Consider the following 24,305-nt stretch of genomic DNA (forward strand, 5'->3'; position numbering starts at 1 on the left):
AGCAAGGCGGGAAGATCCGAGTCGCTCGGACCCGTGAAAAAAAACATGAAGTTCTGGCGGGTTCGGATTCAGAGAAACCGAACCCGCTCATCTCTAGTTTTACCCCCACACCTGAAGCGGGTGCGGGAGCGGCAGCGGCAGCCGGAGAAGACAGCTGTGCTGCACGGAAGAAGTCAGGCAGCAGCAGCAGCAGCACCAGCGGGCTGAGGTGGGGAGGATCAGTATGGTCCCTTACGTGCGGCTCACATTCAGATCCATCCGGCTCCCTTCCCCTCCTCCCCTGCACCCTTAGCAGCCTGCCCCCACATCTCATTCACCCACCGCCGCAGACTCCTCCCCCACACGGTTATTATAATAAGGCTACCCCCTTCCCTCCCTGCTGTGTGTCCAGCCACCCCCCCCTCACCTGCTGTGTGTCCGGCCTACCCCCCCCCCTCACCTGCTGTGTGTCCAGCCCCCCCCCTCACCTGCTGTGTGTCCAGCCCCCCCCCTCACCTGCTGTGTGTCCAGCCTACCCCCCCCCTCCCTGCTGTGTGTCCAGCCCCCCCCCCCCCTCACCTGCTGTGTGTCTGGCCTACCCCCCCCTGCTGTGTGTCCTGCCCCCCCCCCTCCCTGCTGTGTGTCCGGCCTACGGCCTACCCCCTCCCTGCTGTTTGTCCGGCCTACCCCCCCCCCTCCCTGCTGTGTGTCCAGACCCCCCCCCTCACCTGCTGTGTGTCCAGCCACCCCCCCCCCTCACCTGCTGTGTGTCCGGCCTACCCCCCCCTCCCTGCTGTTTGTCCGGCCACCCTCCCCTCCCCTGCTGTGTGTCCGGCGGCCTACCCCCCCCCCCCTCCCTGCTGTGTGTCCGGCCTACCCCCCCTCACCTGCTGTGTGTCCAGCCCCCCCCCTCACCTGCTGTGTGTCCAGCCCCCCCCCTCCTCCCCTGCTGTGTGTCCGGCCTACCCCCCCCCCCCTCCCTGCTGTTTGTCCGGCCACCCTCCCCTTCCCTGCTGTGTGTCCGGCCACCCTCCCCTCCCCCGCTGTGTGTCCGGCCACCCTCCCCTCCCCTGCTGTGTGTCCGGCCACCCTCCCCTCCCCTGCTGTGTGTCCGGCCACCCTCCCCTCCCCTGCTGTGTGTCCGGCCTACCCCCCCTCCCCTGCTGCGTGTCCAGCCCCCCCCCCCCTCACCTGCTGCGTGTCCAGCCCCCCCCCTCACCTGCTGTGTGTCCAGCCCCCCCCCTCACCTGCTGTGTGTCCAGCCCCCCCCCTCACCTGCTGTGTGTCCAGCCCCCCCCCTCACCTGCTGTGTGTCCAGCCCCCCCCCTCACCTGCTGTGTGTCCAGCCCCCCCCCCTCACCTGCTGTGTGTCCAGCCCCCACCTCACCTGCTGTGTGTCCAGCCACCCCCCCTCCCCTGCTGTGTGTCCGGCCTACCCCCCCCCCTCCCTGCTTTTTGTCCGGCCACCCTCCCCTCCCCTGCTGTGTGTCCTGCCTACCCCCCCTCCCTGCTGTGTGTCCAGCCACCTCCCCCCCTCACCTGCTGTGTGTCCAGCCCCCCCCCTCACCTGCTGTGTGTCCAGCCCCCCCCCTCACCTGCTGTGTGTCCAGCCCCCCCCCCTCACCTGCTGTGTGTCCAGCCCCCCCCCCCTCACCTGCTGTGTGTCCAGCCCCCCCCTCACCTGCTGTGTGCCCAGCCCCCCCCCCTCACCTGCTGTGTGTCCAGCCCCCCCCTCACCTGCTGTGTGTCCAGCCCCCCCCCTCACCTGCTGTGTGTCCAGCCCCCCCCCCCCTCACCTGCTGTGTGTCCAGCCCCCCCTCACCTGCTGTGTGTCCAGCCACCCCCCCTCCCCTGCTGTGTGTCCGGCCTACCCCCCCCTCCCTGCTTTTTGTCCGGCCACCCTCCCCTCCCCTGCTGTGTGTCCTGCCTACCCCCCCTCCCTGCTGTGTGTCCAGCCACCCCCCCCCCCTCACCTGCTGTGTGTCCAGCCCCCCCCCCCTCACCTGCTGTGTGTCCAGCCCCCCCCTCACCTGCTGTGTGTCCAGCCCCCCCCTCACCTGCTGTGTGTCCAGCCCCCCCCCTCACCTGCTGTGTGTCCAGCCCCCCCCCCTCACCTGCTGTGTGTCCAGCCCCCCCCCTCACCTGCTGTGTGTCCAGCCCCCCCCCTCACCTGCTGTGTGTCCAGCCCCCCCCTCACCTGCTGTGTGTCCAGCCCCCCCCCCTCACCTGCTGTGTGTCCAGCCCCCCCCTCACCTGCTGTGTGTCCAGCCACCCCCCCTCCCCTGCTGTGTGTCCGGCCTACCCCCCCCCTCCCTGCTTTTTGTCCGGCCACCCTCCCCTCCCCTGCTGTGTGTCCTGCCTACCCCCCCTCCCTGCTGTGTGTCCAGCCACCCCCCCCCCTCACCTGCTGTGTGTCCGGCCTACCCTCCCCCCCCCTCCCCTGCTGTTTGTCTGGCCACCATCCCCTCCCCTCCCCTGCTGTGTGTTCGGCAACTCCCCCCTCTTCCTGCTGTGTTCGGCCACCCCCTACCCCCTCCCCTCCCTGCTGTGTGTCCGGCCACCCTCCCCTCCCCTGCTGTGTGTCCGGCCACCCTCCCCTCCCCTGCTGTGTGTCCGGCCACCCTCCCCTCCCCTGCTGTGTGTCCGGCCACCCTCCCCTCCCCTGCTGTGTGTCCAGCCCACCCCCCCTCACCTGCTGTGTGTCCAGCCCCCCCCCCTCACCTGCTGTGTGTCCAGCCCCCCCCTCACCTGCTGTGTGTCCAGCCCCCCCCCTCACCTGCTGTGTGTCCAGCCCCCCCCCCTCACCTGCTGTGTGTCCAGCCCCCCCCCCTCACCTGCTGTGTGTCCAGCCCCCCCCCTCACCTGCTGTGTGTCCAGCCCCCCCCCCCTCACCTGCTGTGTGTCCAGCCCACCCCCCCTCACCTGCTGTGTGTCCAGCCCCCCCCCTCACCTGCTGTGTGTCCAGCCCCCCCCCTCACCTGCTGTGTGTCCAGCCCCCCCCTCACCTGCTGTGTGTCCAGCCCCCCCCCCCCCCCCTCACCTGCTGTGTGTCCAGCCCCCCCCACCACCTGCTGTGTGTCCAGCCCCCCCCCTCACCTGCTGTGTGTCCAGCCCCCCCCCCTCACCTGCTGTGTGTCCACCCCCCCCCTCCCCTGCTGTGTGTCCGGCCTACCCCCCCCCCCTCCCTGCTTTTTGTCCGGCCACCCTCCCCTCCCCTGCTGTGTGTCCTGCCTACCCCCCCTCCCTGCTGTGTGTCCAGCCACCCCCCCCTCACCTGCTGTGTGTCCAGCCCCCCCCTCACCTGCTGTGTGTCCAGCCCCCCCCCCCCTCACCTGCTGTGTGTCCAGCCCCCCCCCCTCACCTGCTGTGTGTCCAGCCCCCCCCCCCTCACCTGCTGTGTGTCCAGCCCCCCCCCTCACCTGCTGTGTGTCCAGCCCCCCCCCTCACCTGCTGTGTGTCCAGCCCCCCCCCCTCACCTGCTGTGTGTCCAGCCCCCCCCCTCACCTGCTGTGTGTCCAGCCCCCCCCCTCACCTGCTGTGTGTCCAGCCCCCCCCCCTCACCTGCTGTGTGTCCAGCCACCCCCCCTCCCCTGCTGTGTGTCCGGCCTACCCCCCCCCTCCCTGCTTTTTGTCCGGCCACCCTCCCCTCCCCTGCTGTGTGTCCTGCCTACCCCCCCTCCCTGCTGTGTGTCCAGCCACCCCCCCCCTCACCTGCTGTGTGTCCAGCCCCCCCCCTCACCTGCTGTGTGTCCAGCCCCCCCCCCTCACCTGCTGTGTGTCCAGCCCCCCCCCCTCACCTGCTGTGTGTCCAGCCCCCCCCCTCACCTGCTGTGCGTCCAGCCCCCCCCCCTCACCTGCTGTGTGTCCAGCCCCCCCCCCCCTCACCTGCTGTGTGTCCAGCCCCCCCCTCACCTGCTGTGTGTCCAGCCACCCCCCCTCCCCTGCTGTGTGTCCGGCCTACCCCCCCCCCCTCCCTGCTTTTTGTCCGGCCACCCTCCCCTCCCCTGCTGTGTGTCCTGCCTACCCCCCCTCCCTGCTGTGTGTCCAGCCACCCCCCCCCTCACCTGCTGTGTGTCCGGCCTACATATATCGAATGGATTTTGCCAATTTTGGCTGTAACTTTGCATCATCGTAATCGACACTGGAGTCAGAATCCGTGTCTGTATCTGTGTCAACAATCTGGGATAGTGGCTCTGCTTCTGGCTGACAGGACACCATTAGCTCCTGAGGGTGCTGATCGCTGGGTACGCCTAGATGCCCACTCCCGTAGCCTGCCATCACCCCCTTACAGAGCCAGAAGTCAGAAGACAGGCGAGTAGCAGAAGAACAGAAGACTTCTTCTCCAGTGACGGCATTCTGAGGTACCACGCAGCGAGCGGAATGCTGTGCGCCATGCTTCCACACAAACACAGGCACTGCAGGGTGCAGGGCATGTGGGTGGGGGGGGGGGCACCCTGGGCAGCATAAATTCCTCACAAAAGGCTGGCAAAAGTGGACATTAGTGCCTGGGCACTGTCCTTACCCCGCCAGCGTAATTAATTATTTGTTTCTGAGCGGGACAGAAGCGTGCCATTACAGCGGCGGGGCTTCTTCCTCACCTCACCAGCACATCTATAGAGCGTTACAAGTCTATCACTATAGAGTTTATTATTTCCCAGACTGTGTACTTTTGGCGCTGGGTTGTGAGCTGAAAAATCCTCTCTGTCCCTCTGACAGATTTACTGTAGGTCTATCCCCGATAAGCCGATGTGTCTGTGGGTACTTGGTACATGTGTGTCAACATGTCGGTGGCTGAATGTTTTTCCCAAGAGGAAACTATATTAGGAATGCAGACATATGATGGTGGCCCTGTTGGCACCACCAATAACTGACTGGGTGAAAGTTTCAATAATATCAGAGTGAGGTTGGATAAATCTGTGTCCCAGACACAGACGTAGAGAATAGATGTGATGTTCATGGCTATGCTTCTTTTCCCTCAGGCCCGCAAAAATGTTACTACACACTGATACTGACTCGGACACTGATTCCTATGTCGACCATAATATTTCCTGATTAGATCCAATATTGGCAAGGAGCATTCAGTACATGATTGTGGATATTAAGGACATATTAACATCACTGAGGACCCTGCTGTTCCTGACAAAGGGGTCTATATGTATGTATATATAGATATATAATGAAAGCTGATGTAACGTTCCTCCATCTCTGTTTGAGAGAGTCTGGGCCAGCTCGACAAGATGGTTTCAAATCCCCAAAAGGTTTCCGATTGTTTATTAATTTCCTGCTGCGGACAGAATAAAGTGGGAGTCACCCCCTGTTCTGCACGGGGCCCTGTCACAAATCCAGCGGATCATATGCAGGAAGCTACATTATTTCTAGTTATGTAACCATGGGTACATTACTTAGACCTGCCATTACATGCGCATGGGTGAGTAGTAGTATTCAAGAATTGGTCGAATACCTTGTCTTCCGATATAGATATCTTGGAGAGATGGGATACTCCTTACGTTGGATCATATCAAGGACACTGCAGCATACTTACGACTGCAAGGGATATAGGACTCTTGAGTTCACGGGCCAATTTCATGGCAGTCTCGGATAGGAGGGCATTGTGGATTCACCAAGGGAATGCTGATGCTGACTCCAAGAAGAAAGGGAGTCTCTTCCCTTTGAAGGTGAAGCCTTGTTTGGCAACGGCCTAGTTAATTTGATCTCGGCAGCTCCCGCAGGTAAGTCAACCTTCTTGCCCTATGTTCCCTCTCAACGGATAAAGACGCATCATTGTCTAACGCAGTCATTTTGTCCCAATAGATATGCAAGAAGTTAAGATTCCCCTTTCTTTGCAGGTAGAGGAAGGAGAAGAGGGAAGAGGTCTGTAGCCTCTTCAAGATCGCAGGAGCAGAGATCGTCCTCTGCTTCTGCCAAATCCACTGCATGACGCTGGGGCTCTCTTGCAGGAGCCCACACCAGTGGGGGCACGTCTAAAACACTTCAGTCAGTTCTGGATTAATTTGGACCTGGACTCGTGGGTTTTACAAATAGTGTCACAAGGGTACAAACTGGGGTTTCAAGACGTTCCCCCTCACCGATTGTTCAAATCGGCCTTAGTCATCAGGGAGAAGGTTTTTATTCAAGCCTCTTCGTGCTCCCGAAGCCGGACGGCTCAGTCAGACCAATCTTAAATTTGAAATCCCTCAATTTCTACCTGAAGAAATTCAATTTCAAGATGGAATCTCTCAGGGTAGGGATCTCCAGTCCGGAGGAAGGAGATTTCATGGTTTTGGTAGACATAAGGATGCCTAATTACATGTTCCCGTTTAGCCACTGCATCAAGCTACCTAAGGTTTGCAATTCAGGATTGTCATTACCAATTTCAGACGTTGCCGTTTGGTCTGTCCACGGCTCCGAGGATTTTCCCCAGGGTGATGGTGGAAATGATGGTTCTCCTTCGCAAGCAAGGAGTCACAATTATGCAGTACTTGGATGATCTCCTGATAAAGGCGAGATCCAGGGACCAGTTGGTGCAAAACATCTACTCTCCCTGACAGTTCTTCAACAACATGGTTGGCTCCTAAACTTGCCAAAATCGCAGTTGGTCCCAATGACGCGGTTGTTGTTTCTGGGAGTCATACTGGACACAGAAGAGGCTTTCTTCCAGTGGAAAGGCTATGGAGTTCCAGAGTCTGGTCAAACAAATTCTGAAACCAGCAAGAGTGTTAATCCATCAATGCATTCTGTTGCTGGGGAAGATGGTTGCGGCCTACGAGGCCATTCAGTTTGGCAGGTTCCATGCCAGAGTGTTCCAGTGGGACCTGTTGGACAAGTGGTCCGGATCCCACCTACACATGCACCGGAGGATAATCCTGTCTTCCAAGACCAGAATCTTACTCCATTGGTGGCTGCACAGTTCTCACCTCCTAGAGGGGCGATGGTTCGGGATCCAGGACTGGATCCTAGGGACCATGGATGCAACCCTCCGAGGCTGGGGAGCAGTCACACAGGGGGAAAACATCCAAGGAAGATGGTCAAGTCAGGAAAGTTTTCTCCACATAAATGTTCTGGAGTTAAGGGCCATTTAATAACTGCAGACACAGTACGCACTGGGACGGGTGCCCAGCATCCTCTACGGACTAAGAGAAAAGGATTTACCGGTAGGTATTAAAATCCTATTTTCTCTAACGTCCTAGAGGATGCTGGGGACTCCGTAAGGACCATGGGGATAGATAGGCTCCGCAGGAGACATGGGTACTTTAAGAAAGACTTTAGTTCTGGGTGTGCACTGGCTCCTCCCTCTATGCCCCTCCTCCAGACCTCAGTTTGATACTGTGCCCAGTGGAGACTGGGTGCTTTTCAGGAGCTCTCCTGAGCTTTCTGACAGAAAGTATTTTGTTAGGTTTTTAATTTTCAGGGAGCACTGCTGGCAACAGACTCCCTCATCGAGGGACTGAGGGGAGAGAAGCAGCCCTACTCTCTGAGTTGCAAGGTCCTGCTTCTTAGGCTACTGGACACCATTAGCTCCAGAGGGATTGGTACGCAGGATCTCACCCTCGCCGTCCGTCCCAGAGCCGCGCCTCCGTCCCCCTTGCAGAGCCGGAAGATAGAAGCCGGGTGAGTATGAGAAGAAAAGAAGACTTCAGAGGCGGCAGAAGACTTCATGATCTTCACTGAAGTAACGCACAGCACTGCAGCTGTGCGCCATTGCTCCCATACACCTCACACACTCCGGTCACTGTAAGGGTGCAGGGCGCAGGGGGGGGGGGGGGGCACCCTGGGCAGCAATATAAACCTCTTTTTGGCAAAAATATAACACATATACAGCGGGGCACTGTATATATGTATGAGCCCCCGCCAATTTTACAGTTTAAGCGGGACAGAAGCCTGCCGCCGAGGGTGCGGGGCTTCTCCCTCAGCACTCACCAGCGCCATTTTTTCTTCACAGCACCGCTGAGAGGAAGCTCCCCGGACTCTCCCCTGCTTATACCACGGTAGACAAGAGAGTTGAAAAGAGGGGGGGGGGGGCACATAATTTGGCGCAAATTACATGCTGCAGTACTACTGGGCAAACATTAAGTTACTGTGTATTCCTGGGTTATATAGCGCTGGGGTGTGTGCTGGCATACTCTCTCTCTGTCTCTCCAAAGGGCCTTGTGGGGAAACTGTCTTCAGAAAAAGCATTCCCTGTGTGTGTGGTGTGTCGGTACACATGTGTCGACATGTCTGAGGAAGAAGGCTATATTAGAGAGGAGCAGGAGCAAATGAATGTGGTGTCTCCGCCGACAGCTGATTGGATGGATATGTGGAATGTTTTAAATGCTAGTGTAAACTCATTGCACAAAAGATTAGACAAGGCTGAAGCTTTGGGACAGTCAGGGTCTCAACCCATGCCTGATCCTATGTTGCAGGGACTGTCAGGGTCTCATAAGCGCCCACTATCCCAGATTGTTGACACAGATACAGACACGGATTCTGACTCCAGTGTCGATTACGATGATGCAAAGTTACAGCCAAAATTGGCAAAATCCATTCGATATATGATTATGGCAATAAAAGATGTTTTGCACATCAGGGAGGAACCCCCTGTCCCTGACAAGAGGGTACATATGTACAAGGTGAAAAAGCCTGAGGTAACCTTTGAGGGGGTCACACGAGCTGAACGAGTTATGTGAAAAAGCTTGGGAATCTCCAGATAAAAGACTGCAGATTTCCAAAAGGATTCTTATGGCGTATCCTTTCCCATCAATGGATAGGTTACGATGGGAATCCTCCCCTAGGGTGGACAAAGCATTAACACGCTTATCCAAGAAGGTAGCCCTCCCGTCCCAGTATACGGCTACCCTCAAAGAGTCTGCTGACCGCAAACAGGAGATTACCCTGAAGTCCATTTATACACATTCAGGTACCTTACTCAGACCGGCAATTGCGTCGGCCTGGGTGTGTAGTGCTGTAGCGGCATGGACGGATACCTTATCTGTGGGGATGGATACCCTAGATAAGGATACTATTTTATTGACCCTGGGGCATATAAGAGATGCTGTCCTATATATGTGTGTATGCAAACTACAGGTGGTGCTGCAGGGCTCACACCCTTTTACTTGTCTTGTAGAGCAACTCTGGAGCTGTTTCTGGGTCCAGCTGCTGCAAGAAATCAGCTTGAATGCTTCAGGGGCTGGGGCATGGCCAACATGAGCCCACACTGATGGGGGGTGGGGGTGTATAAAGCGATTTAGGGGTCATCCAAGCGCAACCCCACAAAGGCCGCCATGCCCTGCGTGACCCTTTTCTCTTTTCATATGCAGACGAGGGTTGCAGCCAACTATGCCCACTGCTTGGATGACATCACTATATGCAAATCCATCTGCTGCAGGCCTTCCCCCAGGAATGCTTGCAGTAGTTGTTGCATTTGGTTTGTTGTTTGGGGGTGCTTCAGTATTAGGCAGCCTTCTGCCCTCCCACATTCGTCTGAAAATGTGTTCTCCCTGCAGTTGTTGTTCCCAGATGAGAGTTCCCTTGTGCTTCCTCAGTTGAATCTCCTTAACTTGACAGGGGTGTGCCCGAGCAGCCGCCCTCCACAGCCCTATCCCAACACATACTTATCTTGCATATGAGATCTCTTGATCATGAAGATAGTTCTCACAGGGTGAGGTTCATCCATTACATTTTAAAGTAGGAAGGTACAAATTACATATTCAAATTACATATATGTGCTGGATTCAAATGTTTTCCCCCCTTCCTTTCTCAATTGTGCCCATCAGCAGCTATTCTAATGTTGCTGCCAATGGGTGTGACGCATTCATTTCTTCTGTGGGGTACACTGGACTCCACAAGGATTCACATTGTATATGTACACCAGAGTAGGATCTTGATCTGAGGCACCAACAGGCTCAAAGCTTTTGACTGTTCCCAAGATGCTCCTCTATAACCTCGCTTCCATGAACAGGGAGCTCAGTTTGTAGTTGGTGCCTTCAGTAGCAGGCCACTTAACAGGGGGCTGCCTCAGGCAGCCTATTCTTAGCTATTAATTTTGGCAAGAAAAGAAGAACTTTTTTTATAAGAATCTACAAGGGCTGCAGCAGGCTAGGTCTAATAGACCTCTTTACTGCAGCTCCATCACTCCCAGTGGCGCAGTATACTCCCGTGCCCCGGTTGCTGGGTCACTGCAGCGGAGGCTCCGGTTTCTTCCTAAGGTCAGTCACACACACACCGCCCTCCGGGATCACGAGGCCGCTGATGGGGGCGGGCCGTGTGCGCACTGGCGTGGACACTGATTACTGGGCAGCCGCTCCACTAGCCACCAGGGACAATTAAGGAGCACAGCTCTGGGGTTTTTTCTCCTATATTAACCCCATTTTGTACTACCCGCAGTGCATTGTGATAGGTAATAGGGCCTGATTCAGGTTGGATCGCAATCCAACTGCAAAAACTGCTAAGAGCATACGCATCCGCCTGCATTTTCTGCGGCACCCCGCAGATAATGCGATCACCTCTGCCTGTGAATCGGTGAAGGGGGGGGGGGGAGGGGGGTCAACAACACTCCATTTCCAAGTCGGAGATGGAGCGGTGCGGGGGCACGGTTTCAAAATGGGGTCGGCAACGGAGAAACAGGAGGCGTGGTCAGAGCAGCTGCATGACATCACATGGGCCGGACTCTGCCAGTGGAGCCCCAGCGTCATGAGGTAGATTTTGTAGAGGCCGGGGAGGACTTCTGTTCCTGGGAACTAGCTGTGTTGTGCAGCTTTATTCCTCTGCCCCTACCTCTGGCAAGAAAGGACGCACCTCGCACTTTCTTGTTTCTTTGTGACCGAAAGGACTGCATTTGATAATGCGGAGCTTTCTTATGCTGTGAGGGAACATAAGGTAAAAAATTTGATTTTCCAACTGTAGCTGTGCGTGTTAATGCTTTGTCCATCCTATGGGAGGATTTCCATCGTAACCTATCCGTTGATGGAAAAGGATACGCCATAAGAATCCTTTTGGAAATCTGCAGTCTTTTATCTGGAGATTCCCAAGCTTTTTCACATAACTCGTTCAGCTCGTGTGACCCCCTCAAAGGTTACCTCAGGCTTCTTTCCCTTGTACATATGTTCCCTCTTGTCAGGGACAGGGGGTTCCTCTGTGATGTGCAAAACATCTTTTATTGCCATAATCATATATCGAATGGATTTTGCCAATTTTGGCTGTAACTTTGCATCATCGTAATCGACACTGGAGTCAGAATCCGTGTCGGTATCTGTGTCAACAATCTGGGATAGTGGGCGCTTATGAGACCCTGACAGTCCCTGCAACATAGGATCAGGCATGGGTTGAGTCCCTGACTGTCCCAAAGCTTCAGCCTTGTCTAATCTTTTGTACAATGAGTTTACACTAGCATTTAAAACATTCCACATATCCATCCAATCAGGTGTCAGCGGAGACACCACATTCATTTGCTCCCGCTCCTCTCTAATATAGCCTTCTTCCTCAGACATGTCGACACACGTGTACCGACACACCACACACACAGGGAATACTTTTTCTGAAGATAGTTTCCCCACAAGGCCCTTTGGAGAGACAGAGAGAGAGTATGCCAGCACACTCCCCAGCGCTATATAACCCAGGAATAACACAGTAACTTAATGTTTCACAAAAGGCTGGAAAAAGTGGACATTAGTGCCTGGGCACTGTCCTTACCCCAATAGCGTAATTAATTATTTCTGAGCGGGACAGATACGCGCCATTACAGCGGCGGGGCTTCTTCCTCACCTCACCAGAACATCTTTAGAGCATTACAAGTCTATCACTATAGAGTTTATTATTTCCCAGACTGTGTACTTTTGGCGCTGGATTGTGAGCTGAAAAATCCTCTGTGTCCCTCTGACAGATTTACTGACGGTCTGTCCCCCATAAGCCGGTGTGTCTGTGGGTACTTGGTATATGTGTGTCAACATGTCGGTGGCTGAATGTTTTTCCCAAGAGGAAACTATATTAGGAATGCAGACATATGATGGTGGCCCTGTTGGCACCACCAATAACTGACTGGGTAAATGTTTCAGTAATATCAGAGTAAGGTTGGATAAATCTGTGTCCCAGACACAGACGTAGAGAATAGATGTGATATTCATGGCTATGTTTCTTTTCCCTCAGGCCCCGCTGGGTCGCAAAAATGTTATTTTGCCCAGTTACTACACACTGATACTGACACGGATACTGATACTTATGTCGACCATAATGTTTCCTGATTAGATCCAATATTGGCAAGGAGCATTCAGTACATGATTGTGGATATTAAGGACATATTAAAATCACTGAAGACCCTGCTGTTCCTGACAAAGGGGTCTATATGTATGTATATATAGATATATAATGAAAGCTGATGTAACGTTCCTCCATCTCTGTTTGAGAAAGTCTGGGCCAGCTCGACAAGATGGTTTCAAATCCCCAAAAGGATTCTGGTTGTTTATTCATTTCCCGCCGCGGACAGAATAAAGTGGGAGTCACCCCCTGTTCTGCACGGGGCCCTGTCACAAATCCAGCGGATCGTATGCAGGAAGCTACATTATTTCTAGTTATGTAACCACGGGTACATTACTTAGACCTGCCATTACATGTGCATGGGTGAGTAGTAGTATTCAAGAATTGGTCGAATACCTTGTCATCCGATATAGATACCCTGGAGAGATGGGATACTCCTTACGTTGTATCATATCAAGGACACTGCAGCATACTTACGTGAGACTGCAAGGGATATAGGACTCTTGAGTTCACGGGCCAATTTCATGGCAGTGTCGGATAGGAGGGCATTGTGGATTCACCAAGAGAATGCTGATGCTGACTCCAAGAAGAAAGGGAGTCTCTTCCCTATGAAGGTGAAGCCTTGTTTGGTGACTGCCTAGTTAATTTGATCTCGGCAGCTCCCGCAGGTAAGTCAACCTTCTTGCCCTATGTTCCCTCCCAACGGATGAAGACGCATCATTCTCTGATGCAGTCATTTCGGCCCAATAGATATGCAAAAAGTTAAGATTCCCCTTTCTTTGCAGGTAGAGGAAGGAGAAGAGAGAAGAGGTCTGCATCCTCTTCAAGATCGCAGGAGCAGAGATCATCCTCTGCTTCTGCCAAATCCACTGCATGACGCTGGGGCTCTCTTGCAGGAGCCCGCAACAGTGGGGGCACGTCTAAAACTCTTCAGTCAGTTCTGGATTCATTCGGACATGGACTCGTGTGTTTTACAAATAGTGTCCCAAGGGTACAAACTGGGGTTTCAAGATGTTCCCCCTCACCGATTGTTCAAACATTAAGTTACTGTGCTATTCCTGGGTTATATAGCGCTGGGGTATGTGCTGGCATACTCTCTCTCTGTCTCTCCAAAGGGCCTTGTGGGGAAAATGTCTTCAGTATTGGCAAGGAAAAGCTGTCTTGTACCTTTGCATTTTTCTCCCAAACGAAGGACACTAGAAAGAAAATTTTAAAGCCTCCTGTTAGGCCATCATCTACACGACATAGCCCTGAATTTTCCAATGCGTAGCTCTTTGCAAAAGAGAGATATTGGCAAGGAAAAGCTGTCTTGTACCTTTGCATTTTTCTCCCAAACGAAGGACACTAGAAAGAAAATTTTAAAGCCTCCTGTTAGGCCATCATCTACACGACATAGCCCTGAATTTTCCAATGCGCAGCTCTTTGCAAAAGAGAGATATTGGCAAGGAAAAGCTGTCTTGTACCTTTGCATTTTTCTCCCAAACGAAGGACACTAGAAAGAAAATGTTAAAGCCTCCTGTTAGGCCATCATCTACACGACATAGCCCTGAATTTTCCAATGCGCAGCTCTTTGCAAAAGAGAGATATTGGCAAGGAAAAGCTGTCTTGTACCATTGCATTTTTCTCCCAAACGAAGGACACTAGAAAGAAAATTTTAAAGCCTCCTGTTAGGCCATCATCTACACGACATAGCCCTAAATTTTCCAATGCATAGCTCTTTGCAAAAGAGAGATATTGGCAAGGAAAAGCTGTCTTGTACCTTTGCATTTTTCTCCCAAACGAAGGACACTAGAAAGAAAATTTTAAAGCCTCCTGTTAGGCCATCATCTACACGACATAGCCCTGAATTTTCCAATGCGCAGCTCTTTGCAAAAGAGAGATATTGGCAAGGAAAAGCTGTCTTGTACCTTTGCATTTTTCTCCCAAACGAAGGTCACTAGAAAGAAAATTTTAAAGCCTCCTGTTAGGCCATCATCTACACGACATAGCCCTGAATTTTCCAATGCGTAGCTCTTTGCAAAAGAGAGATATTGGCAAGGAAAAGCTGTCTTGTACCTTTGCATTTTTCTCCCAAACGAAGGACACTAGAAAGAAAATTTTAAAGCCTCCTGTTAGGCCATCATCTACACGACATAGCCCTGAATTTTCCAATGCGCAGCTCTTTGCAAAAGAGAGATATTGGCAAGGAAAAGCTGTCTTGTACCTTTGCATTTTTCTCCCAAACGAAGGTCACTAGAAAGAAAATTTTAAAGCCTCCTGTTAGGCCATCATCTACACGACATAGCCCTGAATTTTCCAATGCGTAGCTCTTTGCAAAAGAGAGATATTGGCAAGGAAAAGCTGTCTTGTACCTTTGCATTTTTCTCCCAAACGAAGGACACTAGAAAGAAAATTTTAAAGCCTCCTGTTAGGCCATCATCTACACGACATAGCCCTGAATTTTCCAATGCGCAGCTCTTTGCAAAAGAGAGATATTGGCAAGGAAAAGCTGTCTTGTACCTTTGCATTTTTCTCCCAAACGAAGGTCACTAGAAAGAAAATTTTAAAGCCTCCTGTTAGGCCATCATCTACACGACATAGCCCTGAATTTTCCAATGCGTAGCTCTTTGCAAAAGAGAGATATTGGCAAGGAAAAGCTGTCTTGTACCTTTGCATTTTTCTCCCAAACGAAGGACACTAGAAAGAAAATTTTAAAGCCTCCTGTTAGGCCATCATCTACACGACATAGCCCTGAATTTTCCAATACTTGACTGCATAATTTGTGTTTCCCCTGGTCGGCTCTCATATAATTCAGATCTCTTTGTCTCAGGTCTCTCTCCAGCCTAGTTTGCTGTCTGTTTCCACTTCCCTTTTCTTGAGCCGCTCCCTTCTATGCCCTTGCGCACTATCCTGACTTCTCCCGTCTGCTTACTTTGTGCCTTCCAACGCACAATGCGAACTACAGGTAGTGCTGCAGGGCCCACACCCTTTTATTTGCCTTACAGAGCAGCTCTGGAGCTGTTACAGTGCCCAGCTGCTGCAAGAAATCAGCTTGAATGCTTCAGGGGCTGGGGCATAGCCAACATGAGCCCCACACCGAATGAGGGTGCAGGTGTTTAATGCGAACTAGGGGTCATCCAAGCGCCGCAAAAGGCCGCCATGCCCTGCACGCCCCTTTTCTCTTTTCATATGCAGATGAGGGTTGAAGCCAACTTTGACCCACTGCTTGGATGACATCACCATATGCAAATCCATCTGCTGCAGGCCTTCCCCCAGGAATGCTTGTACTAGTTGTTGCATTTGGTTTGTTGTTTGGGGGTGCTTCAGTATTAGGCAGCCTTCTGCCCTCCCATGTTCATCTGAAAATATGTGTTCTCCCTGCAGTTGTTGTCCCCAGATGAGAGTTCCCTTGTGCTGCCTCAGTTGAATCTCCTTTACTTGACAGAGATGTGCCTGAGCAGCGGCCCTCCCCAGCCCTATCCCAAATCATACTTATTTTGCATAGGAGATACCATGGTCATGAAGATTGTTCTCCCAGGGTGAGGTTCATTCATTGCATTCTGGGTATGCTGACCCCTGTGATTTCCCCAAATGTGGGAAACTCGACTGCATTATTTGTGGTAGAGGGGGACTGTGTTTGTGCTTTCCTCTGGTCAGCTCTGGTAAAAGTCAGATTTCTTTGTCTCAGATCTTCCTCTAGCCTTGTTCCTCTTTCAAGAGTTCCCTTGTGCTGCCTCAGTTGGATCTCCTTCACTTGACAGGGGGGTGCCCGAGCAGCGACCCTCCCCAGCTCTAGCCCAACTCCTACTTACCTGCCAGGTGAGATACTATGATCATGAAGGTGCTTCTCCCAGGGCAAGGCTCACCCATTGCACTCTGGGTGTGCTGCTCCTGCAATTTCCCCAAATGTGGGACACTTGACTGCATAATTTGTGTTTCCCCTGGTCGGCTCTCGTATAATTCAGATCTCTTTGTCTCAGGTCTCTCTCCAGCCTAGTTTGCTGTCTGTTTCCACTTCTCTTTTCTTGAGCCGCTCCCTTCTATGCCCTTGCGCACTATCCTGACTTCTCCCGTCTGCTTACTTTGTGCCTTCCAATGCACAATGCAAACTACAGGTAGTGCTGCAGGGCCCACACCCTTTTACTTGCCTTACAGAGCAGCTCTGGAGCTGTTACAGTGCCCAGCTGCTGTAAGAAATCAGCGTGAATGCTTCAGGGGCTGGGGCATAGCCAACATGAGACCCACACCGAAGGAGGGTGGAGATGTTTAATGTGAATTAGGGGTCATCCAAGCGCCACAAAAGGACGCCATGCCCTGCACATCCCTTTTTTCTTTTCATATGCAGACGAGGGTTGAAGCCAACTTTGACCCACTGCTTGGATGACATCACCATATGCAAATCCATCTGCTGTAGGCCTTCCCCCAGGAATGCTTGTACTAGTTGTTGCATTTGGTTTGTTGTTTGGGGGTGCTTCAGTATTAGGCAGCCTTCTGCCCTCCCATGTTCATCTGAAAATATGTGTTCTCCCAGCAGTTGTTGTCCCCAGATGAGAGTTCCCTTGTGCTGCCTCAGTTGAATCTCCTTTACTTGACAGAGATGTGCCTGAGCAGCGGCCCTCCCCAGCTCTATCCCAAATCATACTTATTTTGCATAGGAGATACCATGGTCATGAAGATTGTTCTCCCAGGGTGAGGTTCATTCATTGCATTCTGGGTATGCTGACTCCTATGATTTCCCCAAATGTGGGAAACTCGACTGCATTATTTGTGGTAGTGGGGGACTGTGTTTGTGCTTTCCTCTGGTCAGCTCTGGTAAAAGCCAGATTTCTGTGTCTCAGATCTTCCTCTAGCCTTGTTCTTCTTTCGAGAGTTCTCTTGTGCTGCCTCAGTTGGATCTCCTTCACTTGACAGGGGGTTGCCCGAGCAGCGACCCTCCTCAGCTCTTGCCCAACTCCTACTTACCTGCCAGGTGAGATACTATGATCATGAAGGTGCTTCTCCCAGGGCAAGGCTCACCCATTGCACTCTGTGTGTGCTGCTCCAGCTATTTCCCCAAATGTGGGAAACTCGACTGCATAATTTGTGTTTCCCCTGGTCGGCTCTCGTATAATTCAGATCTCTTTGTCTCAGGTCTCTCTCCAGCCTAGTTTGCTGTCTGTTTCCACTTCTCTTTTCTTGAGCCGCTCCCTTCTATGCCCTTGCGCACTATCCTGACTTCTCCCGTCTGCTTACTTTGTGCCTTCCAACGCACAATGCGAACTACAGGTAGTGCTGCAGGGCCCACACCCTTTTAGTTGCCTTACAGAGCAGCTCTGGAGCTGTTACAGTGCCCAGCTGCTGCAAGAAATCAGCTTGAATGTTCTTCGTTGATTGATGGAAGAAACATCTTACAAAAACTCTCCAGATTATTGACTTTTTAAAGTTTTTCTAGGAAACGTTCTAGATGAATGCTTATTAGCGTTTGTCAGAATGTACGTTTGCAAAGTGTCTCTGTGGCGCAATCAGTTAGCGTGCTCGGTTATTATCCAAAAGGTTGGTGGTTCAATCCCACCCAGGGACGTAATTTACCTTGTTATCAGATTTTGGTGATCTTTAAGTAGACAAGTCAAAATTTCAAACCCCCTCTTGTGGTGTAGGGTACCTGGCCTTCTCTGATGTAATCAGAGTTAGATTTGATTAAGTGATTTTATAAAAAAAACAGCTAGGAAGCACAATTTAGCAGTGGGTTGCAGAGAAAAAGAAATATGCTGGCAAAAAATCCAATTGAGTGATTAAACAGCTCTTCATTTTCTGGCTTTATTTTTATGCTAACAAATTTGTTCTCTGAAAAGTGTCCACAAAGCCAAGTATCTGATTAACACCTTTGTAGGGATGGTTTTTCACCTATTACTAAATTAAACTTGCTTCATTGGAAAGGCAGCAAGATGCATCGTCATTTCAATATCTACTGAAATAATACAGGTTGACACCAGGAAACATTAACGCCACTGCATCCTTGCTGCTTTCTCATGTGGAAGTCTGTTTAATGTGAAAACAAGGTGATATCTAATTAGCACACAGGTAAGGAATTAAGAAAATCTTTATTTAAGGGTGAAGATGTTTCTAACAAAATCGTTGCCCCAATGCATCATTGAAATTCAAGCTGGAAAGATGATTTTAATATATCACTTGTACATTTTGTATTGCTCTTCTGGTGACAATGTAGTTTGTTTTTGTCAATTACCATTTTAATAATAGGGTAAAGAAAATTAAGTGGATTTTTGAAAGAAAACAATACTGTCAATATACTATTAAACAAATTAAAATGGTAAAAGTTATTGTACTTTAAGTAAAAATAAAAGAGCCAAAATATCAATCCCAATTTTGGATTACTTTAATTAAAAAAAAATGCATATAGCAGAGGATAGTTTCAATCTGCCTACCTCTGGGTTATCGGCCCAGCATGCTTCCATTGCAGTACTCTGCTGCACATGTAAGTGCAAGAGATCCTGAAGCACTCACTCATCGTGGGAAAGTACCAATGTGTTTCTTCGTTGGTTGATGGAAGAAACATCTTACAAAAACTCTCCAGATTATTGACTTTTTAAAGTTTTTCTAGGAAACGTTCTAGATGAATGCTTATTAGCCTTTGTCAGTATGTACTTTTTGCAAAGTGTCTCAGTGGCGCAATCGGTTAGTGTGTTCGGCTATTAACCAAAAGGTTGGTGGTTCAATCCCACCCAGGGATGTAATTGACCTTGTGATCAGATTTTGGTGATATTTAAGTAGACAAGTCAAAATTTCAAACCCCCTGTTATGGTGTGGGTACCTGGCCTTCCCTGATGTAATCAGAGTTAGATTTGATTCAGTGATTTTATAAAAACAGCTAGGAAGCACAATTTAGCAGTAGGTTGCAGAGAAAAAAAATATGCTGGCAAAAAAATCCAATTGAGTGATTAAACAGCTCTTCATTTTCTGGTTTATTTTTATGATAACAAATTTGTTCTCTGAAAAGTGTCCACAAAGCCAAGTCTCTGATTAACACCTTTGTAGGGATGGTTTTTCACCTATTACTAAATTAAACTTGCTTCATTGGAAAGGCAGCAAGATGCATCCTCATTTCAATGTCTACTGAAATAATACAGGTTGACACCAGGAAACATTAACGCCACTGCATCCTTGCTGCTTTCTCATGTGGAAGTCTGTTTAATGTGAAAACAAGGTGATATCTAATTAGCACACAGGTAAGGAATTAAGAAAATCTTTATTTAAGGGTGAAGATGTTTCTCACAAAATCGTTGCCCCAATGCATCATTGAAATTCAAGCTGGAAAGATGATTTTAATATATCACTTGTACATTTTGTATTGCTCTTCTGGTGACAATGTAGTTTGTTTTTGTCAATTACCATTTTAATAATAGGGTAAAGAAAATTAAGTGGATTTTTGAAAGAAAACAATACTGTCAATATACTATCAAAACAAATTAAAATGGTAAAAGTTATTGTACTTTAAGTAAAAATAAAAGAGCCAAAATATCAATCCCAGTTTTGGATTACTTTAATTAACAAAAAAAATGCATATAGCAAAGGATAGTTTCAATCTGCCTACCTCTGGGTTATGGGCCCAGCATGCTTCCATTGCAGTACTCTGCTGCACATGTAAGTGCAAAAGATCCTGAAGCACTCACTCATCATGGGAAAGTACCAATGTGTTTCTTCATTGGTTGATGGAAGAAACATCTTACAAAAACTCTCCAGATTATTGACTTTTTAAAGTTTTTCTAGGAAACGTTCTAGATGAATGCTTATTAGATTTTGTCAGTATGTACTTTTGCAAAGTGTCTCTGTGGCGCAATTGGTTAGTGTGTAAGGCTATTAACCAAAAGGTTGGTGGTTCAATCCCACCCAGGGACGTAATTGACCTTGTGTTCAGATTTTGGTGATCTTTAAGTAGACAAGTCAAAATTTCAAACCCCCTCTTATTGTGTAGGGTACCTGGCCTTCTCTGATGTAATCAGAGTTAGATTTGATTCAGTGATTTTATAAAAAAACAGCTAGGAAGCACAATTTAGCAGTAGGTTGCAGAGAAAAAAAATATGCTGGCAAAAAAATCCAATTGAGTGATTAAACAGCTCTTCATTTTCTGGTTTATTTTTATGATAACAAATTTGTTCTCTGAAAAGTGTCCACAAAGCCAAGTCTCTGATTAACACCTTTGTAGGGATGGTTTTTCACCTATTACTAAATTAAACTTGCTTCATTGGAAAGGCAGCAAGATGCATCCTCATTTCAATGTCTACTGAAATAATACAGGTTGACACCAGGAAACATTAACGCCACTGCATCCTTGCTGCTTTCTCATGTGGAAGTCTGTTTAATGTGAAAACAAGGTGATATCTAATTAGCACACAGGTAAGGAATTAAGAAAATCTTTATTTAAGGGTGAAGATGTTTCTCACAAAATCGTTGCCCAAATGCATCATTGAAATTCAAGCTGGAAAGATGATTTTAATATATCACTTGTACATTTTGTATTGCTCTTCTGGTGACAATGTAGTTTGTTTTTGTCAATTACCATTTTAATAATAGGGTAAAGAAAATTAAGTGGATTTTTGAAAGAAAACAATACTGTCAATATACTATTAAAACAAATTAAAATGGTAAAAGTTATTGTACTTTAAGTAAAAATAAAAGAGCCAAAATATCAATCCCAATTTTGGATTACTTTAATTAAAAAAAAATGCATATAGCAGAGGATAGTTTCAATCTGCCTACCTCTGGGTTATCGGCCCAGCATGCTTCCATTGCAGTACTCTGCTGCACATGTAAGTGCAAGAGATCCTGAAGCACTCACTCATCGTGGGAAAGTACCAATGTGTTTCTTCGTTGGTTGATGGAAGAAACATCTTACAAAAACTCTCCAGATTATTGACTTTTTAAAGTTTTTCTAGGAAACGTTCTAGATGAATGCTTATTAGCCTTTGTCAGTATGTACTTTTTGCAAAGTGTCTCAGTGGCGCAATCGGTTAGTGTGTTCGGCTATTAACCAAAAGGTTGGTGGTTCAATCCCACCCAGGGATGTAATTGACCTTGTGATCAGATTTTGGTGATATTTAAGTAGACAAGTCAAAATTTCAAACCCCCTGTTATGGTGTGGGTACCTGGCCTTCCCTGATGTAATCAGAGTTAGATTTGATTCAGTGATTTTATAAAAACAGCTAGGAAGCACAATTTAGCAGTAGGTTGCAGAGAAAAAAAATATGCTGGCAGAAAAATCCAATTGAGTGAATAAACAGCTCTTCATTTTCTGGCTTTATTTTTATGCTAACAAATTTGTTCTCTGAAAAGTGTCCACAAAGCCAAGTCTCTGATTAACACCTTTGTAAGGATGGTTTTTCACCTATTACTAAATTAAACTTGCTTCATTGGAAAGGCAGCAAGATGCATCCTCATTTCAATGTCTACTGAAATAATACAGGTTGACACCAGGAAACATTAACGCCACTGCATCCTTGCTGCTTTCTCATGTGGAAGTCTGTTTAATGTGAAAACAAGGTGATATCTAATTAGCACACAGGTAAGGAATTAAGAAAATCTTTATTTAAGGGTGAAGATGTTTCTCACAAAATCGTTGCCCCAATGCATCATTGAAATTCAACCTGGAAAGATGATTTTAATATATCACTTGTACATTTTGTATTGCTCTTCTGGTGACAATGTAGTTTGTTTTTGTCAATTACCATTTTAATAATTGGGTAAAGAAATTAAGTGGATTTTTGAAAGAAAACAATACTGTCAATATACTATTAAAACAAATTAAAATGGTAAAAGTTATTGTACTTTAAGTAAAAATAAAAGAGCAAAAATATCCATCCCAGTTTTGGATTACTTTAATTAACAAAAAAAATGCATATAACAAAGGATAGTTTCAATCTGCCTACCTCTGGGTTATGGGCCCAGCATGCTCCCATTGGAGTACTCTGCTGCACATGTAAGTGCAAGAGATCCTGAAGCACTCACTCATCATGGGAAAGTACCAATGTGTTTCTTTGTTGGTTGATGGAAGAAACATCTTTCAAAAACTCTCCAGATTATTGACTTTTTAAAGTTTTTCTAGGATATGTTCTAGATGAATGCTTATTAGCCTTTGTCAGTATGTACTTTTTGCAAAGTGTCTCTGTGGCGCAATTGGTTAGTGTGTACGGCTATTAACCAAAAGGTTGGTGGTTACATCCTACCCAGGGACGTAATTGACCTTGTGATCAGATTTTGGTGATATTTAAGTAGACAAGTCAAAATTTCAAACCCCCTCTTATTGTGTAGGGTACCTAGCCTTCTCTGATGTAATCAGAGTTAGATTTGATTCAGTGATTTTATAAAAACAGCTAGGAAGCACAATTTAGCAGTGGGTTGCAGAGAAAAAGAAATATGCTGGCAAAAAAATCCAATTGAGTGATTAAACAGCTCTTCATTTCTGGCTTTATTTTTATGCTAACAAATTTGTTCTCTGAAAAGTGTCCACAAAGCCAAGTCTCTGATTAACACCTTTGTAGGGATGGTTTTTCACCTATTACTAAATTAAACTTGCTTCATTGGAAAGGCAGCAAGATGCATCCTCATTTCAATGTCTACTGAAATAATACAGGTTGACACCAGGAAACATTAACGCCACTGCATCCTTGCTGCTTTCTCATGTTGAAGTCTGTTTAATGTGAAAACAAGGTGATATCTAATTAGCACACAGGTAAGGAATTAAGAAAATCTTTATTTAAGAGTGAAGATGTTTCTCACAAAATCGTTGCCCCAATGCATCATTGAAATTCAAGCTGGAAAGATGATTTTAATATATCACTTGTACATTTTGTATTGCTCTTCTGGTGACAATGTAGTTTGTTTTTGTCAATTACCATTTTAATAATAGGGTAAAGAAAATTAAGTGGATTTTTGAAAGAAAACAATACTGTCAATATACTATTAAAACAAATTAAAATGGTAAAAGTTATTGTACTTTAAGTAAAAATAAAAGAGCAAAAATATCAATCCCAGTTTTGAATTACTTTAATTAACAAAAAAAATGCATATAGCAAAGGATAATTTCAATCTGCCTACCTCTGGGTTATGGGCCCAGCATGCTTCCATTGCAGTACTCTGCTGCACATGTAAGTGCAAGAGATCCTGAAGCACTCACTCATCATGGGAAAGTACCAATGTGTTTCTTCGTTGGTTGATGGAAGAAACATCTTACAAAAACTCTCCAGATTATTGACTTTTTAAAGTTTTTCTAGGAAACGTTCTAGATGAATGTATTAGCCTTTGTCAGTATGTACTTTTGCAAAGTGTCTCTGTGGCGCAATTGGTTAGTGTGTAAGGCTATTAACAAAAGGTTGGTGGTTCAATCCCACCCAGGAATGTAATTGACCTTGTGGTCAGATTTTGGTGATATTTAAGTAGACAAGTCAAAATTTCAAACCCCCTCTTATTGTGTAGGGTACCTGGCCTTCTCTGATGTAATCAGAGTTAGATTTGATTCAGTGATTTTATAAAAAAACAGCTAGGAAGCACAATTTAGCAGTAGGTTGCAGAGAAAAAAAATATGCTGGCAAAAAAATCCAATTGAGTGATTAAACAGCTCTTCATTTTCTGGTTTATTTTTATGATAACAAATTTGTTCTCTGAAAAGTGTCCACAAAGCCAAGTCTCTGATTAACACCTTTGTAGGGATGGTTTTTCACCTATTACTAAATTAAACTTGCTTCATTGGAAAGGCAGCAAGATGCATCCTCATTTCAATGTCTACTGAAATAATACAGGTTGACACCAGGAAACATTAACGCCACTGCATCCTTGCTGCTTTCTCATGTGGAAGTCTGTTTAATGTGAAAACAAGGTGATATCTAATTAGCACACAGGTAAGGAATTAAGAAAATCTTTATTTAAGGGTGAAGATGTTTCTCACAAAATCGTTGCCCAAATGCATCATTGAAATTCAAGCTGGAAAGATGATTTTAATATATCACTTGTACATTTTGTATTGCTCTTCTGGTGACAATGTAGTTTGTTTTTGTCAATTACCATTTTAATAATAGGGTAAAGAAAATTAAGTGGATTTTTGAAAGAAAACAATACTGTCAATATACTAT

At 47.9% G+C, this 24,305-nt stretch overlaps 4 non-coding genes across 4 annotated transcripts; all 4 read left to right on the forward strand.

Moving 5' to 3' along the window:
- Positions 1-15,674: 15,674 nt before the first annotated feature.
- Positions 15,675-15,838, forward strand: LOC135040819 (U1 spliceosomal RNA). Its single transcript, XR_010234634.1, has one exon. It is a non-coding gene; the product is annotated as a U1 spliceosomal RNA (small nuclear RNA).
- Positions 15,839-15,990: 152 nt separating this feature from the next.
- On the forward strand, positions 15,991-16,153 carry LOC135040821 (U1 spliceosomal RNA). Its single transcript, XR_010234636.1, has one exon. It is a non-coding gene; the product is annotated as a U1 spliceosomal RNA (small nuclear RNA).
- A 671-nt stretch (positions 16,154-16,824) lies between these two features.
- Positions 16,825-16,988, forward strand: LOC135040820 (U1 spliceosomal RNA). The gene has a single exon (XR_010234635.1). It is a non-coding gene; the product is annotated as a U1 spliceosomal RNA (small nuclear RNA).
- Positions 16,989-17,140: 152 nt separating this feature from the next.
- Positions 17,141-17,303, forward strand: LOC135040822 (U1 spliceosomal RNA). The gene has a single exon (XR_010234637.1). It is a non-coding gene; the product is annotated as a U1 spliceosomal RNA (small nuclear RNA).
- The last annotated feature ends 7,002 nt before the right edge of the window (positions 17,304-24,305 follow it).

This window comes from Pseudophryne corroboree, unplaced genomic scaffold, assembly GCF_028390025.1.
Source record: "Pseudophryne corroboree isolate aPseCor3 unplaced genomic scaffold, aPseCor3.hap2 scaffold_770, whole genome shotgun sequence".
Lineage (NCBI taxonomy): Eukaryota > Metazoa > Chordata > Amphibia > Anura > Myobatrachidae > Pseudophryne > Pseudophryne corroboree.